Source organism: Mercenaria mercenaria, chromosome 1 (assembly GCF_021730395.1).
Source record: "Mercenaria mercenaria strain notata chromosome 1, MADL_Memer_1, whole genome shotgun sequence".
NCBI classification, from domain to species: domain Eukaryota; kingdom Metazoa; phylum Mollusca; class Bivalvia; order Venerida; family Veneridae; genus Mercenaria; species Mercenaria mercenaria.
In genome coordinates this window covers 71,776,600-71,791,477 of record NC_069361.1, presented here as the reverse complement: position 1 = coordinate 71,791,477, position 14,878 = coordinate 71,776,600, and the positions used below count along the sequence as shown (strand labels likewise).

At 37.1% G+C, this 14,878-nt stretch overlaps 1 protein-coding gene and 1 pseudogene across 1 annotated transcript in view; both read left to right on the top strand.

Moving 5' to 3' along the window:
• Nucleotides 1–14,878, top strand: part of LOC123565412 (cofilin/actin-depolymerizing factor homolog) — a 307,889-nt gene that overhangs the window by 220,767 nt on the left and 72,244 nt on the right. The window lies entirely within an intron of this gene.
• Nucleotides 2,480–14,878, top strand: part of LOC123534455 (uncharacterized) — a 24,540-nt pseudogene continuing 12,141 nt past the window's right edge.

The following is a 14,878-nucleotide window of genomic DNA, read 5'->3' as shown; positions in this document are numbered from 1 at the left end:
ATAATTAAATATTTCTTATATTCCGATTTTGTTATCCATCAGTAACTTTTTGTAGTTTATACGTTGATAAATAAAGATGCTGTGTGTTAAATTATTCCCAATAAAACATTTATTTACAAATATGAGGACATTATTCAAAAGAATAATATGTCACATGTAACGAGACTCTGCTGGAACAACAGTTGGCTATAAAAACAACATGAGAAAAATAAACAAAACTGATAAATTGGATCGACTTAACTGGGCCCAATTTATACATGTATATACTAGACTCTGGATCCTTGTAAGATTCTAAAAACAACACTTACCCTCTTAACGAGTCTTGTATAAACACATACTTTGGGAAAACTTAAGCGTTATACAAGGTGCCATAAAACTGGACCCTGTATATACATTTCTGGATCCATACCTAGTCTTGTAAAAACACTGACTCTCTTAAAGAACCTTGTATAATACAAAGTGATTTCTTTTGAAAAACTGAGAAAGGGGAGGAGCTTGCTGTCATATGCAGATTAGGAGTGGGACTAAATATGTGAAATTCTTTTAAGTTGAACTTATTAGCTCGACTATTCGAAGAATAGTCTAGCTATTCTACTCACCCTGGCGTCGGCGTCGGCGTCACACCTTGGTTAAGTTTTTGCATGCAAGTACATACAGCCATCAATGAAAGGCATATAGCTTTGAAACTTATTTCTTCTTTTTCTAGGTCAATTACCAACCTCTCTGGGTCAAGTCCCATAACTCTGACATGTATTTTGAGCAAATTATGCCCCCTTTTGGACTTAGAAAATTTTGGTTAAAGTTTTACATGCAAGTTACTATCTCCAAAACTAATGCAGATATTGGTTTGAAACTTCACATGTGTCTTCGGGGTTATAAAACTAGTTGATAGCAGCAAGTCCCATAACTCCGACTTTCATTTTGGCCAAATTATGCCCCCTTTTGGACTTGGAAAATTCTGGTTAAAGTTTTGCGTGCAAGTACATACAACTATTTCTAAAAGGCATATAGATTTGAAACTTATTTTTTCTTTTTCTAGATCAATTACCAACCTCACTGGGTCAAGACCCATAACTCTGACATGTATTTTGAGCAAATTATGCCCCCTTTTAGACTTAGAAAATTTTGGTTAAAGTTTTACATGCAAGTTACTATCTCAAAAACTAATGCAGATATTGATTTGAAACTTCACATGTGTCTTCAGGGTTATAAAACTAGTTGATAGCAGCAAGTCCCATAACTCTGACTTTCATTTTGGCCAAATTATGCCCCCTTTTGGACTTAGAAAATTCTGGTTAAAGTTTTGCGTGCAAGTACATACAACTATTTCTAAAAGGCATATAGATTTGAAACTTATTTTTTCTTTTTCTAGATCAATTACTTACCTCACTGGATCAAGTCCCATAACTCTTGCATGTATTTTGGGCAAATTATGCCCCCTTTTGGACTTTGTAAATTCTGGTTAAAGTTTTACATGCAAGTTTCTATCTCCAAAATAATGCAGATATTGAATTGAAACTTCTCATGTGCCTTCGGGGTTATAAAACTAGTTGATAGCAGCAAGTCCCATAACTGATATGCATTTTGGTCAAATTATTCCCCCTTTTGAACTTAAAACTCTTTTGATATTTAAGTTTCTTGTAAAGGTGTACTGGTTTATTGATTTGGTGAATTTTCTCATCTAAATGACAGTAAACAGCTTCAGAAACAAGCTTTTTACATTGCCATGTAACGGCCGTCCCCTTGCCCAACCACTGATAGAAAATGATGTATAAAAACAAAAATCAGCAAAAAGTTATCTATTATTTTGCTTTTTCATGAAGTTAAAACATACAACTTCATGAAAAAGGCTTAACAGGTAAGAAATCTTTAACTTTAATTTTTGACTTTGATGCTAACACATTTGGCCAATTTACTGTGCAGCAGGCAAAATGCAAGTCAAAATAACTCGACATTCAGATTGTTTCATTTTGTGACATGCAGTCTAAATGTCAAAACTTTGAAGGACCGAAATAATGCAGGATAAATCACAGTACAGGGTCATGTAAAGTTATTGGTATTATCGCTTGTGTATATTGGCGTGTTTACAGAAGACTACACGGTAAACATAATCGTGTACAGGACATACATGGGTTTAAAACACCAGAAAATGTGTACATTTATCATAAAAGACTTGTTATGTTGGCAATCGATTTATCAATATATGTATGTGGAGAAGACTATTTATCAATATCATGTGAAATGAGTAATTTATAATTCCACATAATACCCATAATACTCACGAGACGTGTGAGGCAGTAAACATAGATAGATTAATTTTTATTTTATGTTTATAACCCACTATTGCCGTGGTAATTGCTTGTAAACTCTCCTTTTTATGTTTAATTTTGAAAGCTGCCATATGGTATAATTCTGTCATTGTCACTATCAAAAAGGTATGAAAGTAATGATGTAATGAAAATTTAGATTGTTAGAAGAACAGGTAAAATATTTCTTTACAGATTTGGAGATTATAGTATGCAGCATAGCAAGATCTATACACCTGGGACATCTCGCCAGCTGCCAAGTCAGTCAAGGTCATCAGAACACTGTGTATGCTCAAGCCCGGGACCATCTCAAGGACTTCCTAACCTGCCAGTGTCAGAGATATCATCTGCATAAGATATTGGCAACTCAGAAAGGTGCTTTATATTCATTACTTTTTAAATAACTATCAAATGTGAAGTTTGTCTGAGTAACACACATTTCAGCCACATCGCGATAAAACCAACATAGTGCATTTGCGACCAGCATGGCTTCAGACCAGTCTGGTCAGGATCTATGCTGTTTGCTTTCAAACCTTATTGCAATTACAGCAGCATAGATTTGCGCAGTCTGCTCAGGATCCATGCTGGTCACAAAGCCACTATGTTGGTTTTTCATTGCAGGGCTCATTTCATTTTTAGCTCACCTGTCACATAGTGACAAGGTGAGCTTTTGTGATCACCCTTCGTCCGTCGTGTGTCCGTGCGTGCGTCCGTCAACAATTTCTTGTCTGCACGATAGTGGTTTCATTTATGATTTTATTTTAACCAAACTTGCACACAACTTGTATCACCATAAGATCACAGTTCCTTTCTTGAACTGGCCAGATCCCAATATGGGTTCCAGAGTTATGGCCCCTGAAAGGGCCAAAATTAGCTATTTTGACCTTGTCTGCACAATAGCAGCTTTATTTATGATTTGATTTTTACCAAACCGACACACAACTTGTATCACCATAAGATCTTAGTTCCTTTCTTGAACTGGCCAGATTCCATTATTTGTTCCAGAGTTATGGCCCCTGAAAGGGCCAAAATTAGCTATTTTGACCTTGTCTGCACAATAGCAGCTTCATTTATGATTTTATTTCAACCAAACTTGCACACAATTTGTATCACCATAAGATCTCGGTTCCTTTCTTGAACTGGCGAGATTCCTTTATGGGTTCCAGAGTTATGGCCCCTGGAAGGGCCAGAATTAGCTATTTTGACCTTGTCTGCACAATAGCAGCTTCATTTATGATTTGAATTTAATCAAACTTGCACACAACTTGTGTCACCATAAGATCTCGGTTCCTTTCTTGAACCGGCCAGATCCCATAATGGGTTCTAGAGTTATGGCCCCTGAAAGGGCCAAAATTAGCTATTTTGATCTTGTCTGCACAATAGCAGTCTCATTTATGATTTTATTTTAACCAGACTTGCACACAACTTGTATCACCACAAGATCTTGGTTCCTTTATTCAACTGGCCAGATTCCATCATGGGTTCTAGAGTTATGGCCCCTTGAAGGTCCAAAATTGGCTATTTTGGCTTTTGCAGCCATATAGAGACTTCATTTATGGTTTTATTTGATGCAAACTTCCAAAATACCTTCAACAACAAGAAATCTTGGATTCCATGACAAATCAGATCCAATCATAGGTTCCAGAGTTATTTTATATCTGATTACCTCCCCTGATTGTAATGTAATCAAAATGGATTTAGCCCGCCCGCTTAGCTCAGTAGGTAAGAGCGTTGGTCTACGGATCGCGGGGTCGCGAGTTCGATCCTCGGGCGAGGCGTATGTTCTCCGTGACTATTTGATAAACGACATTATGTCTGAAATCATTAGTCCTCCACCTCTGATAATTCATGTGGGGAAGTTGGCAGTTACTTGCGGAGAACAGGTTTGTACTGGTACAGAATCCAGGAACACTGATTAGGTTAACTGCCCGCCGTTACATGACTGAAATACTGTTGAAAAACGGCGTTAAACCCAAAACAAACAAACAAACAAAATGGATTTATATCAGTAAGTATTTACAGGACTTATTTGAAATTTCATTATTGTTATTAGTTGGACTGAGACAATCAGGGTAGATAACTATGGACTGATTTTATGTCAAATTACCTCCCTTTATTTCAAATTAAAATTGTTATATCTCCATAACTAATGAAAATACTGATCTGAATTTTCATTTATGTCAACAGATTTATAATTTGGCAGATCCTTCTTTTGTCCACATACAATATTTTATTTTTATGCCCCCGAAGGGAGGCATATAGTTTTTGAACCGTCTGTCGGTCTGTCAGTTTGTCGGTCTGTCAGTCTGTCCGCAATTTTCGTGTCCGGTCCATATCTTTGTCATCGATGGATGGATTTTCAAATAACTTGGCATGAATATGTACCACAGTAAGACAACGTGTCGCGCGCAAGACCCAGGTCCGTAGCTCAAAGGTCAAGGTCACACTTAGACATTAAAGGATAGTGCATTGATGGGCGTGTCCGGTCCATATCTTTGTCATCGATGGATGGATTTTCAAATAACTTAGCATGAATGTGTACCACAGTAAGACGACGTGTCGCGCGCAAGACCCAGGTCCGTAGCTCAACGGTCAAGGTCACACTTAGACTTTAAAGGATAGTGCATTGATTGGCGTGTCCGGTCCATATCTTTGTCATCGATGGATGGATTTTCAAATAACTTGGCATGAATGTGTACCACAGTAAGACGACTTGTCATGCGCAAGACCCAGGTCCGTAGCTCAAAGGTCAAGGTCGCACTTAGACGTTAAAGGATAGTGCATTGATGGGCGTGTCCGGTCCATATCTTTGTCATCCATGGATGGATTTTCAAATAACTTGGCATGAATGTGTACCACAGTAAGACGACGTGTCATGCGCAAGACTCAGGTCCGTAGCTCAAAGGTCAAGGTCACACTTAGACGTTAAAGGTCATTTTTCATGATAGTGCATTGATGGGCGTATCCGGTCCATATCTTTGTCATTCATGCATGGATTTTAAAATAACTACGCATGAATGTGTGACACAGTAAGACGACGTGTCGCGCGCAAGACCCAGCTGCGTAGGTCAAAGGTCCTAAACTCTAACATCGGCCATAACTATTCATTCAAAGTGCCATCGGGGGCATGTGTCATCCTATGGAGACAGCTCTTGTTTTTAGCTCACCTGTCACAAAGTGACAAGGTGAGCTTTTGTGATCGCGTGGCGTCCGTCGTCCGTCGTCCGTCCGTCCGTCCGTAAACTTTTGCTTGTGACCACTCTAGAGGTCTCATTTTTCATGGGATCTTTATGAAAGTTGGTCAGAATGTTCATCTTGATGATATCTAGGTCAAGTTCGAAACTGGGTCAGATGCGGTCAAAAACTAGGTCAGTAGATCTAAAAATAGAAAAACCTTGTGACCTCTCTAGAGGCCATATTTTTCATGAGATCTTCATGAAAATTGGTCAGAATGTTTTCTTGATGATATCTAGGTCAGGTTTGAAACTGGGTCACGTGGGGTCAAAAACTAGGTCAGTAGGTCTAAAAATAGAAAAACCTTGTGACCTCTCTAGAGGCCATATTTTTCATGAGATCTTCATGAATATTGGTCAGAGTGTTTACCTTGATGATACCTAGGTCAAGTTCGAAACTGGGTCATGTGGGGTCAAAAACTAGGTCAGTAGGTTTAAAAATAGAAAAACCTTGTGACCTCTCTAGAGACCATATTTTTCATGAGATCTTCATGAATATTGGTCAGAATGTTCACCTTGATGATACCTAGGTCAAGTTCGAAACTGGCTTACGTGGGGTCAAAAACTAGGTCAGTAGGTCTAAAAATAGAAAAACCTTGTGACCTCTCTAGAGGCCATATTTCTCAATGGATCTTTATGAAAAGTGGTCAGAATGTTTACCTTGATAATATCTAGGTCAAGTTTGAAACTGGGTCACGTACGGTCAAAAACTAGGTCAGTAGGTCTGAAAATAGAAAAACTTTGTGACCTCTCTAGAGGCCATATTTTTCATGGGATCTTTATAAAAATTGGTCAGAATGTTGATCTTGATGATATCTAGGTCAAGTTCGAAACTGGGTCACGTGCGATCAATAACTAGGTCAGTAGATCTAAAAATAGAAAAACCTTGTGACCTTTTTAGAGGCCATATTTTTCAAGAGATCTTCATGAAAATTGGTCAGAATATTGACCTTGATGATATCTAAGTCAAGTTCGAAACTGGATTACGTGCGGTCAAAAACTAGGTCAGTAGGTCTAAAAATAGAAAAATCTTGTGATGTCTCTAGAGGCCATATTTCTCAATGGATCTTCATGAAAATTGGTGAGAATGTTCAGCTTGATGATATCTAGGTCAAGTTCGTAACTGGGTCATGTGCGGTCAAAAACTAGGTCAGTAGGTCGAAAAATAGAAAAACCTTGTGACCTCTCTAGAGGCCATATTTTTCACGAGATCTTCATGAAAATTGGTGAGAATGTTCACCTTGATGATATCTAGGTCAAGTTTAAAGGTGGGTCACATGCCTTCAAAAACTAGGTCATTAGGTCAAATAATAGAAAAACCTTGTGACCTCTCTAGAGGTCATATTTTTCAATGGACCTTCATGAAAATTGGTCAGAATTTTTTATCTTGATGATATCTAGGTCACATGTGCTCAAAAACTAGGTCACTATGTCAAATAATAGAAATAACTAGGTCATACTCAGTTCAACACTGGGTCATGTGGGGATAGGTGAGCGATTCAGGACCATCATGGTCCTCTTGTTTAATTACTTCCCTTTTAAGTTACTATAAATAGCTTATTTTTAGTAACTTTTTAGCTCACCTGTCACAAAGTGACAAGGTGAGCTTTTGTGATCGCGCAGTGTCCGGCGTCCGTCGTCAGTCCGTCCGTGCGTGCGTGCGTCCGTAAACTTTTGCTTGTGACCTCTCTAGAGGTCACATTTTTCGTGGGATCTTTATGAAAGGTGGTCAGAATGTTCATCTTGATGATATCTGGGTCAAGTTCGAAACTGGGTCATGTGCCTTCAAAAACTAGGTCAGTAGGTCTAAAAATAGAAAAACCTTGTGACCTCTCTAGAGGCCATAATTTTCAATGGATCTTCATGAAAATTGGTCAGAATGTTCACCTTGATGATATCTAGGTCAAGTTCGAAACTGGGTCACGTGCCATTAAAAACTAGGTCAGTAGGTCAAATAATAGAAAAACCTTGTGACCTCTCTAAAGGCCATATTTTTCATGGGATCTGTATGAAAGTTGCTCTGCTTTCAAAAACTAGGTCAGTAGGTCTAAAAATAGAAAAACCTTGTGACCTCTCTAGAGGCCATATATTTCACAAGATCTTCATGAAAGTTGGTCAGAACGTTCACCTTGATGATATCTAGGTCAAGTTCGAAACTGGGTCACGTGCCATTAAAAACTAGGTCAGTAGGTCAAATAATAGAAAAACCTTGTGACCTCTCTAAAGGCCATATTTTTCATGGGATATGTATGAAAGTTGGTCAGAACGTTTTCCTTAATGATATCTAGGTCAAGTTCGAAACTGGGTCACGTGCCATTAAAAACTAGGTCAGTAGGTCAAATAATAGAAAAACCTTGTGACCTCTCTAAAGGCCATATTTTTCATGGGATCTGTATGAAAGTTGCTCTGAATGTTCATCTTGATGATATCTAGGTCAAGTTCGAAACTGGGTCACATGCGGTCAAAAACTAGGTCAGTAGGTCTAAAAATAGAAAAACCTTGTGACCTTTCTAGAGGCCATATATTTCACAAGATCTTCATGAAAATTGGTCAGAACGTTCACCTTGATGATATCTAGGTCAAGTTCGAAACTGGGTCACGTGCCATCAAAAACTAGGTCAATAGGTCAAATAAAAGAAAAACCTTGTGACCTCTCTGAAGGCCAAATTTTTCATGGGATCTGTATGAAAGTTGGTCTGAATGTTCATCTTGATGATATCTATATCAAGTTCGAAACTTGGTCAACTGCGGTCAAAAACTAGGTCAGTAGGTCTAAAAATAGAAAAACCTTGTGACCTCTCTAGAGGCCATATATTTCATGAAATCTTCATGAAAATTGGTCAGAATGTTCACCTTGATGATATCTAGGTCAAGTTCGAAAGTGGGTCACATGCCATCAAAAAGTAGGTCAGTAGGTCAAATAATAGAAAAACCTTGTGACCTCTCTAGAGGCCATATTTTCCATGGGATCTGTATGAAAGTTGGTCTGAATGTTCATCTTGATGACATCTAGGTCAAGTTTGAAAGTGGGTCACATGCCATCAAAAACTAGGTCAGTAGGTCAAATAATAGAAAAACCTTGTGACCTCTCTAAAGGCCATATTTTTCAACGGATCTTCATGAAAGTTGGTCTGAATGTTCATCTTGATGATATCTAGGCCAAGTTTGAAACAGGGTCATGTGCGGTCAAAAACTAGGTCAGTAGGTCTAAAAATAGAAAAACCTTGTGACCTCTGTAGAGGCCATACTTGTGAATAGATCTCTATAAAAGTTGGTCAGAATGTTCATCTTGATGATATCTAGGTCAAGTTCGAAAGTGGGTCACGTGCCATCAAGAAGTAGGTCAGTAGGTCAAATAATGAAAAAACGTTGTGACCTCTCTAGAGGCCATTTTTTTTCATGGGATCTGTATGAAAGTTGGTCTGAATGTTTATCTTGATGATATCTAGGTCAAGTTCGAAACTGGGTCAACTGTGATCAAAAACTAGGTCAGTAGGTCTTGAAATAGAAAAACCTTGTGACCTCTAGTTTATTATTGGCCATAGGGAAAAACCGAGACCACTTTTCTGTGGTACAACATGGATGGTACCTCCAATTTTTAGGTGTATTTTAACATATCTATACCTTGTAAGATTTTTTTTTCTTTCTGGTTAAATTTCTTCCCTTTGTTGTTCCTGTCCTTTGGACTTAGATATTTTTTCTGAGGACCTTCTAGCTCAAGTGCAATGATAACAGGTGAGCAATATAGGGCCATCATGGCCCTCTTGTTTTAACAAGTTACAATTTTATCTTTTACTCAGATCATAGGGCTGGGCCTTTACAATTTTGAAAAATGCATTGGAAAACATGTACATGTAAATAAGGAATTGTATTGTCATTGTTTTATGAAAATGTCATATCTTTATTGGAAAATAATCACTAAGTAATGATATTTATATTCTAAAATAAACATTCTAGAAGTAGAAGAGATTAGTGGTATGTATGTTTATAGCCATTTTTACAGAAATTGAAATTTTTTAGGAAGTGCAGATATATATATATTACTGTATTAGTAGTGAAATCTATGAGTTCCTCAAATAAAAAAAATCTTATCTATTTGTAAAAAATATTTTTCTTAAATTCAAAGATGCTGAAAAACTGACACAGCTAATAGTATAAAGTTTTGTTATTTTTCAGAGATCAACCCGAAATGTCTGGCATAGAATCATTACATTCTGAGGAAAGCTGTCCATGGTAAGGACCAAATAATTTACAGTAGAATTCCGCTATTAAGACCACCCATGGTTCTTTGTAAAACTGGTCTTATTAGCGGTCTGGTCTGATTAGTGGACAAGGCTATACGGGGAAGGTCTGGCAGATAATAACACATTGGAATACAATCAAGACGCAATAATGGCAAACACAGTGTTCAATTTATATGTAGCTTTATTTTCTTTATGGCTATGTTAGTATCAGATACGAAAGAAGACTGATAAAGATAAGTATTTCATTAGTCTTAAATACTTGATCACTGTGTTAATCAAAGAATTACGGATCAAACTGTGTATTAATTAAGGACGCACTTAATTAATAATGAATTTTGTTCAATTAAAGACAAGTACAACAATATCAAACCTTTTCAAACTTCATTCTCCGCTGAAATTCCAAACGTATTTACATTAATAATAACAAACAAACACCGTTTAGATCAATTAAATCCGTTTTAATCCAGTCAATTCGATCAGCGGGCATTCGTCTGATTACAAACAAATTAATTATTTCAACAATTTCTTATGTTAAAATAGCGATGTAAAACACCAAACATCTTTAAATAGCAATTTCAGACAATCAAACAGTTTGATACGTTGTTTTGATAACGTTTAAAAGACTTCTTAGCAATTAACGGATAAATACACAATGTACACGCTTAACGTGTTAACACGATGTCGCACGTGTTAATTCCCGCGGCGATTCGCGGTAACATACAGAAAATTTTGAGTGGTCGTAATTGCGGTGATTAATTAAGTGTGAACAAATCAAACAGTTCTGAAATTGGTGGTCGCATTAGTGGATTAGCGGTCTGGTCGCATTTTCGGACAAACGACCATTGGTTTTAAGAAGGAAATATTCCGTTCTTTGCACAATCGGTCGTATTAGCGGTGCGGTCGTAATTTCGGCGTGGTCGTAAGTAGGAATTTTACTGTATATGTTTCAGATGGTTGCCTTCAAGGTCAATCACATCTGGGGGTCAGAGATCATACCTGAAGCCTGTGAAGTATTTTGAAGAAACTTGACACAAATATTCACCAAATGTAAACAACAAGGATTCAATTTTTTTGAGTCTGTGTCACTTTTAGATGTCAAAGGTTACACTTAGTGTACATTGATCCCAGCTGCAATGCTCGTGTTGTCATATAAATTACTAAAGATAATCTGACCACATACTTGCAATATATTTTTGAATAGTCCAGCATGCTTTCAAGATCAAGTTTTTGTCATACCCAATAATGTTACAAGGTAAGTACATGTATGTAAATTTGAACTTTTTTATAGAGATAAAAGTATGTTGTAACTTTTGATGATATTCCAACATTCTGAATGATTTTTTTTTTATTTCATACGACTGCTGAGAAAAAATGTACAACGGTGAAAACTAAAGCAGGGCATACAGTAGAAAAGGAAAGACTGTCATCATCTTTTACAGACCCTTTAGCGTAAGTTGGTTATGTATTTATATTTTTCTGTGCCCCCCTCCCCCATGAGTGGTGGGGGCTTATAGATTTGCTCTTGTCCATCCGTGCGTCCGTCCGTCTGTGTATCCGTCCAAAGTTTTTGACGGGCCTAGCTCAAAAAGTATTTGATATAAATCCATGACACCATGCAAGAGTCTTTATCATGATATGAACTTGTGCACCTTCTATATTTCGTCTAGCTCCGCCCCAATAGTTTTACAGTTATGGCCCCTGAAATAGTAAAAAATGCACATTTTCACTTTGTGACATTCCTAGCTCAAAAAGTAGTTGATATAGATTCATGAAACCTTGCATGAGTCTTTATCATGATATGAATTTATGCACCTCCTATTTTTTTCTGGCTCTGCTCCCTATTTTTAGAGTTATGGCCCCTAATATAGTCAAAAATGCACATTTTCATCTTGTGACACGCCTAGCTCAAAAAGTATTTGATATAAATTGATGAAACCGTGCATGAGTCTTCATAATTATATATGAACATGTGCATCTACTATTTTTCATCGGCTCTGCTCCCCAATTTAGAGTTATGGCCCTTGAAATAACCAAAATATTGTTTTTTTGGTTTGTGATGCTCATAGCTCAAAAAGTATATGGTATAGAAGAATGAATCCTTTTCGTATTTTTTTGAGGCTATACCCCATAAGATTGCAAACTTTTGAATTATTTCCCCTTATTAGTCGCAAATATACCAGTGGGGGGCACACCCTGTGTCCTACAGACAGAAAAAACATTCTAGTTATGAATGCAGCACTACAAGACTAAAGGAAAGCTAGCATACTGGAAGAAGTTCAGACCTGCTTGAAATTACATTGCAAGAGGTCAGTTTCAAGACTCTTCAGAAATGTTCAGTAAGCAATAATTTGCTTACATATTGAGACTGGTTTCTAGCAATGGCAGATCGTAACATAGGTCTGCTTGTGCATGACCATTATCAGTCATTTTGATTCCACACCACAAGTGGTGGGAGGTTATGGGAATGGTCTCAGTCCTTCAATATGTCAGTGTGCAAAATTTTGTGTCCGTCTGTATCACCTAAAGCCTATGAAGGATTTTCATGAAACTTAGGTCAAACTATCACCTCATCAATACGATTTGGAGAACCTATGAGTTAGTCATGTTGGTATTGGTCAAGGTCACAACTCAGACCAGAGGTTTGACACTTCCATTTCGTGTCCACTGTGTATCGCCTACTGAACCCATGGAGGACAATCATGAAACTTTGGTCAAATTGTCAACTTTCCAAGACAGAGTGCAGAATCCATGAGTCGGCCATGTTAGTTTAGGTCAAGGTATCAAGTTTTCTGGTTTTTTTTTGGTGTTTTTGTTTTATATAAATTCCCAACTTATTTTTGTCATTGATTATGATTTTATTCAGGCAATACTCAATTACAGTGTCATGTTTTTCAGTCTTTCAATTGACATAACGCTGCAGGAATCAAGCTATGAGGATTCTGACGACCCTGATTATGAACCGAGTTTTGTGTTGTCAGCAATGATGTAAGTATAAATGATAAATTCTTTTGTGAGGAAATTATTGAATTCAGAAAATGCTAGGAACTTTCTAATGTTGCATAAGTGCATTCCATTCTGTAAAAATGAATACTTATCCTTAGAGGAGGCAAATAATTACGGTACTATATTTTTCTGAACATTCTGACATCCTAATCATTAGGATCATCAATTGATATGTAACTCAGAAGAAGAACTCTTCAACCAGAGAATTATTTCAGTAGTGTGAAAGTTTTGACTATTGACCAGTGTACCATATTCAGAAAGTGTTACTGCATGTCAGACATCAAAGATAATGTCAACATTCTTTTCTCAACAACTTTTTATTTTATTGACAACCTTTGTTGAAGTATAAACTGTTTGTTACAAACTATTGACTCTCGACTTATGCAGTGAGTCACTGATTAATTTGTTTATAGTAGAAACTACTGATACTGGCCAATGATTATAAATTTGTCTCACTGGGCAGTTAATTTTTTACCTGCGTGACTGTCACGCCGTTTGTATATTACATTACATTTCGGTCCAATAATTGGCAAACCATTTGACATAGAACCTTCAAACTTCATACGGTGATAGGGCTTATGGCGTATAGTAGAGGACCCCAAATGTTTTTTTTTAAGTCGCAACATGAAAGGTCAAGGTCACAGGGGGCTGAACATGGTAAACTTTCTAATCAGTAACTTGATATCATGTATGTTCATAATGCTGAAACTTTATAGGAAGAATTGAAATACAAAGTTGGTGATCCTTATCATTTTGTGATCACTTGATTTATGTCAGGGTCAGAAGGGCAAGAACAAGGAAAAATGCATCCCATCTAACTTGAAAAGCACTAGCACCAGAATAATGAAACTTACTGGGTTGATTTGAAATGACTAGTAGATGAACCCTATTGCAGTCAACCATTGGTGTCTCTTGGACTTTTACTGCTGTTCCCTATTTACTTCTTTCCTATGCTACTATGCATTTGGGGAAAAAAACACTATTTACAAAAGCATCTTATAGTTTTTATAATTTATGAATTAGTCCCGATGGAACTGACGACAATGTAGAAGAAGTGGCATACGAAGAGGCTGAGTTTGGTTTGGAAGTAGATACCAACACAGTTGATGAACATGATGTTGAAGAAATGGATGACAGACCTGGTATTAAGAAAGTTTCTACAGACCAGCAGTGTGATGATCTTTCTTCGTATACACTGTGCCTGTCATTCCTGCCACAACTGAAGTTGTTGGCAAGTATCACAGTGACTAAGTGTTGCAGTTGCAACGAGCCAGTCCAACTTACAGACAACTTTGTAGGCTCAGCATTATATTTCAAATGGGTATGTGTTTATTATTTCATAGTCAAACATAGCCTTTCTCCTTATTATTATTATTATAAAAATTTTATAGTGTAAAGAAAACATATTCTGTAAATGTGATTAAGTAAACTAATTACAGTGATAGATCAAATCGATAAGTATTCATGAACAAATGTACCAGTATCTATTTTTTTTTTAGTTTTTTAGCTCACCTGTCACAAAGTGACAAGGTGAGCTTTTGTGATCGCGTGGCGTCCGTCATCCGTCCGTGCGTGCGTGCGTAAACTTTTGCTTGTGACCACTCTAGAGGTCACATTTTTCATGGGATCTTTATGAAAGTTGGACAGAATGTTCATCTTGATGATATTTAGGTCAAGTTCGAAACTGGGTCACGTGCGGTCAAAAACTAGGTCAGTAGGTCTAAAAATAGAAAAACCTTGTGACCTCTCTAGAGGCCATATTTTTTATGAGATCTTCATGAAAATTGGTCAGAATGTTCACCTTGATGATTTCTAGATCAAGTTCGAAACTGGGTCACGTGGGGTCAAAAACTAGGTCAGTAGGTCTAAAAATAGAAAAACCTTGTGACCTCTCTAGAGGCCATATTTCTCAATGGATCTTCATGAAAATTAATCAGAATATTCACCTTGATGATATCTAGGTCAAGTTCGAAACTGGGACACATGGGGTCAAAAACTAGGTCAGTAGGTCTAAAAATAGAAAAACCTTGTGACCTCTCTAGAGGCCATATTTCTCAAGAGATCTTCATGAAAATTAGTCAGAATGTTCACC